Genomic DNA, 5,627 nt, shown 5'->3' with positions numbered 1-5,627 from the left:
GGCCGCGCGGCGGCGCTACCTGTGCGGCGGCGACGACGCCATATTTGAGGTTGCACTCCGCCGCGCGGGCAGCGCGTTTCTCGACGCGAAACGTGGTTTGCAGCGTGCTGCTGGCAAGAACGTTCGTGTGGACGGTGTTTTTTTTGCGTGATTCGTGGGTTTGCGAATGCCTCGTCCTACCGAGTAGCTGGCATTGTTCTCGCTTCGAAATTCCGGATGCGCTGTTCACGTCTACAACCGCAGACCCGAAGCACGCCGCACGACAAAACAAAAAAAGCGCGCCGCGTATTTTTTTTTCCTTTCGCTGTTTCGAAGCGGCGGCTAGGGCAGTTCTTGAGGCTGTCTGTCTTCATTCGACAAATTCCCATAGGAGTTATCGATAATATGGCTAATCAGTATCGAATCTGTTGGAACCCGTTTCATCCAGGTGGGCCCCGGGAAGATGGGAGTCGGAGCTTTCACCTCACACCTCGTCACATGTTTGAAACATTCCCATGCTTAAAATGTTCCCAAATTAAGGTAGCCGGCGTACTTTATGGATGAGACGAACCATACTGGGCTCCCACCCTCAACATGGGCTACTTCGAGTTTTGAGGTGAACGCACGCGTACATGCAATATCGCTTCCCAGGTAATTGCGGGCATCCAAATTTATCCAATTCTTTGTCGCCTTCGATTGTTCTCTAATGACCAAACGTGTACGTGTTCCGACACTAACGCTTGACGCTGGGTACGCAGTTTGACTACTTCAAAAACAGCGCAGAGATTAAAACGTTAACGTATGCAGGGACAAACTAGAGCAGCCTTTGTCACGTCTCTGCACTGCTTTCGGAGTAGCCAAAGCGTACGTGTTCCATAATCTTGTTTTGCTTATAATTTCCGCTTCGTCTTCACCGAAAGGAAAAGACTTGAAAATCATCGGTGGAATCTTTGTCGTCGCCACCATACCTAATTTTATCACGTACTTACCTCGCGATGGTTTCCACCCAGACCCTGTGCGTAATTGTTCCGCTTCATTAGGAGCTCAAATGGACGACCTTCGTGCGTTCCACGCACAGAACACTGTCCCCAGAGCACCTCACCGTCTCTCATACTCCTCAAGAAGCGCGCAACATGCCTGGGTGGTGCACGGTAAAACCAGCTCCTCTCTCACACGCCGCGACCACATCAAATATCCTCGCAGCCTTGGGTGAAGAAATTTTCTCAACTCGCGCCACGGTCGCTTCAAGCAACGGAGGAAATAAGGAAATCGGCGCACGGGGATGACACCGAGATAGCACGAAATCGCCAAAACGGACCGGGTTATGCACGCCGCTGGCCGCGCCTGTCAAACTATCGGACAGTTGCATTCGTCGCGCAAAATCATACTGTCTTCAAGCACTGCCCTGGACTTCGCTTCGAAACAACAGCGCGCTTCGAAAAAAAAAAAAACAAAGAAACGGCGCGCTTGCTTTCATCGTTCGGCCTGCTTCGGGTCTGCGGTTGTAGACGTGAACATCACATCCGGAATTTCGCAGCGAAAACAATGTTGGCTACTCGTTACGACCAGGCATTCCCAAACACACGAATCACGCAGAGAAAAACACCGTCCACACGAACGTTCTTGCCAGCACCACGCCGCAAACAACGTTTCACATCGGGAAACGCGCTACCCGCGCGGCGGAGTGCAACCTCAAATATGGCGCTGCCGCCGCCGCGCAGGTAGCGCCGCCGCGCGGTCCAAGGCCCTGTAAATACCAACGTTTGGTAAATACACCCTATATGAACTGCCGCAGCCTGAAAACAAAGTCGCTGAGTTCCGCGCCACCGTTGCATCGTTGCCCCCTGACACCATTATCATTCTCTCTGAAATGTGGCTGGACGAGGGAGTACACGACTCGGAACTTCTTGATATCGCATCTCACACGGTATTTCGCAAGGATCGTGGCAGTCGAGGTGGCGGCGTCCTCGTTGTTCCTACAAAGTTTTGCTGCACCCAAAGGTCCGACTTAGAATCTGCCAACCTCGAGGCAGTCTTTGTTGAAGTGTTTACCCCACATGGGTCTACTCTTCTTGGATGTGTCTATTGCCCACCCAGGCACCGACAGTCTTTGTACAGCCTTATTGACGACTCCTTGGGGCTTGCCACAGCCAAGTCTTTTAAAGACATTTTGCTTTTCGGAGACTTCAATTCGCACATAGACTGGTGCAGTAACACTGCACTCACTCCACACGACAGGTTTGACGATATGCTTCTCAACGCGACGTGTAGTGCGGGACTCCACCAGTAATGCCGTTCCGCTACCCGTTGGGTGAATGGACAGGCCCCGTCGTTCCTTGACCTGGTTTTTGTCACAAATGTTACGAAGGTACTCTTATGCGAAGTGTACCCTAGACTGTCTGGATGCGACCACCTCGCGATCGAGACCCACTATGCCATAACCCTCACCCGAAAGGGAAAATTCGCTGGCGCTGTTCAAAACTTCCATCAGACTGACCACGCCCACCTGGCGCAACTGGCACACCTCACCCACTGGTCGCTTACTACTGGCGATGATTGCGCTGCCAGTTACGAGCTCTGGTGTGATCTGGCTTACGCCATACAGAAGGAAACAGTTCGCACCCGTGTGAGGTCAAGGAAACGCTCCCGCTGGATTACCCCCGATATCATAAAAATGGCCAGCCGCAAACGAGCCCTTTTCAAGCAAGCTACGCGCCTCCAATGCCCAGCCACATTGACAAAAGGCAAAAGAAGTTCAGCGCGGACTCAAAAAGGCCATTCACTGTGCCCACAACAGCTATGCCCAGGACGTCGCCCTGAAGGCCAAGCGTGACCCTAAACTGTTCTGGGCCTACATAAACAAACTCCAATCGACCCGCCAGTGCCCCTCCTTTTTGTTCAACGGCTGCCCAGTGTACTCACCTGTTGACATTGCTAACCAGTTCGCATCGCAGTTCTCGGCAAGTTTCAGCTCCAGATCACCTGTCTACGAAACAGAAAGCCTCGTCTACAACATCGAAGCCTCTTCCCCCATTCCGAACTCCTCCCTCCACAACATTACTCTTTCATCTTCTGGCCTTGATGACGCTGTTCACCTCATCAAGGCATCACACAGCATTGGACCCGACCACTTTGCTCCCGTCTTCATCAAAGAGCTCTACCGCCACGTATCCTTCTCCCTACTCTGAATCTTCCAGTCTTTCCTCGACCGCTCCTACGTACCACCCTGCTGGAAAAAAGCAGCCATCACACCAGTACACAAGAGCAAGGGAAAGTCTCCCAACGAATTCTCAAGCTACAGGGCCATTTCAGTTACATCTATTCTGTGCCGTACAATGGAACGGGTCATAAACAGGCACATCCGGCATGCACTATTTAGAAGAAAACAACTTGCTCTCTTCCTCTCAGCACGGATTTCGGCCTAACCGCAGCTGCGCAACTGCTCTGGCCTCTGTTGCCCACTTCGCAAGTGCCAACCTCGACAGCCGCGTTCCTACTGACATCATTCAGCTCGATTTTTCTAATGCTTTCGACGCATTAGACCACACTACGCTCGTGCAGAAAGTTTCCCAATTGGGTTTTTGGGGCCCCCTGCTTCTGTGGCTGAGTCGTTTCCTCACTGGCCGCTCCTCCCGTGTACTCTTCCATGGAAGCGCATCTCTCGATTTTCCAGTGCCCTCAGGAGTCCCCCAGGGCTCTGTGCTGGGACCCACACTCTTCCTTATTTACGTCAACGACATGCCGGTTCATGCTGATAGCTTGCTGGTGCAGTACGCTGACGACACCACGATCCTGATGCCAGTGTCATCTCCAGCATCATCTTCCAGCCTACAACAACACCTCCAGGTGGTGCACGACTGGGCCCGCACGAACTTACTCCACATTAGCAGCGACAAGACCGCTGCTATGCGCATCAGCCATACAAAAGCTGCTGCATGCCCAGAATACTTCCTCGGAGACGTCCCCCTGAAGACCGCCCTGACCCTTCCCATCCTGGGTATAACGTTCAGTTCCTCTCTAGACTTTTCTGCTCATATCAGCAGCACAGTGTCCATGGCCCGCCGCATTCTGGGATTTGTGTCCCGCATCTCCCGTCCTTGCGGCCCTGAGGTTTTTAGGGCCCTGCACACAGCCCTTGTGCTGCCGCGGCTCGAGTATTGCGCCTCTGTGTGGTCCCCACACCAAAGCCACGTCATCGACAAACTTGAGGGTATTCAGCGCCGCGCAACGCGTACCCTCTTTGATCGCACCCTCGGTCGCCGCAAACCCCTGCCTGGATATGAGGATCACCTGAAAACCCTTAAGTGGCACACCCTAGCTGCAACAATGACGTGACGTATCTCGAGTCCGCCTACTCTGCAAGGTGCTTGATGGCTCCCTCGGCGCCATCCCTCATCCTCTGTGCGGCTGAGCAAGCGGACTGGGCAGCCAGAGCTGCTACGCGCCCGTACCATCCATCACCGACACTCGGTGCTCATATCCGGCATTGAGAGTTTCCTGTCTGCACCCCTTACCCTCCGCACTCCACTTCCTAAAGACAGGTCTGAGTCCACACTCCTTGCGCGTGCCATCTCGCGCCACTGGTCCCACTAGTGCTGCCCATGGACACCACAACCCGGTTATCCCCCCCCGTGCCATTGTTGTGTTGTGTGTGTGACATTTGCTTCGGCATCACCGGCCCTGGGTGGCAGGCTAGCAGACGCACTAGCGTACGGGCCTCAGCCTTTCTGTCTAGCCTTGCGTGCCACCCAGGGCGAAGTTTTCAGCAAATAAAGATTATTATTATTATTATTATTATTATTATTATTATTATTATTATTGACGGCGCGTTAAACCCCCACAATCAATCAAATCAGCAAGGAAAGTCATATTACATATCTGATGTAAGTTGATGTGATGCGACTAGATCCTTCTAATTGTGGCAAATTTTGTGTTGATAAACTGACCGCACTTCGTTAGCCCTCTCCTTTTTCCGCTCTCCTCCTCGCTTGCACAGCCCTCGTTTAGCGCTAACCACATGCAGCGATTTTTCCAGCGACGCGACGAGCGACGCGACTAGGATCCGCAGTCGCCGAACCGAAGTCGCTCGCCGAGGCAACCACATGACAGCGACGGCTCGAGCGACTCAGCATGCGACTGAGGATGGCGATTTCAATGTTTCCGCACTGCGCATAGTAACGCGCTTGGTACGCTGGATGTTTGCAAACATTTTTTTTGTTCATTTGTCATAAAAAGCACGACTAAAAAGTATTACGCCTTTCTACCTTGCTTTTTGCACTTCATCGCATCTCTAAAACTGGTTTGGGTTAGCGATAGCGCACGCTTTTCCTTCTGCGCCTCGTTTCTCGGCTCCAACATGAACGCCGTGAAAAATTCGCTTTCTTGACGTCGTTTTTCCCACACGGGTCTCACCCAGTGTGAGCGGGAGCCTTCTTGCTTCTGCTTCAGCGTGTACACAAGCTTTGCCACGCAAAGCTTTCTTTGCCGCTGCACCGCAAACGTCGTCTGCGTGGATTTGCAAAATCTTCCCCCCGTTCTCTTTCAAAACCGGAGGTTGCGTGCTTACGTAGGGGCTCTCCTATTGGCTAGTCGCTGAGGCCACTTCCGGGAGGCGAGCGACTGTTTCTGGCGACCCAGAACCGGGCGCA

The sequence above is a fragment of the Haemaphysalis longicornis genome, unplaced genomic scaffold (assembly GCF_048455015.1).
Source record: "Haemaphysalis longicornis isolate Haplotype H1 unplaced genomic scaffold, Haemaphysalis longicornis Haplotype H1 scaffold_7, whole genome shotgun sequence".
NCBI lineage: Eukaryota > Metazoa > Arthropoda > Arachnida > Ixodida > Ixodidae > Haemaphysalis > Haemaphysalis longicornis.
The sequence above is the reverse complement of the archived record's forward strand: the minus strand, read 5'-3'. Positions refer to the sequence as shown.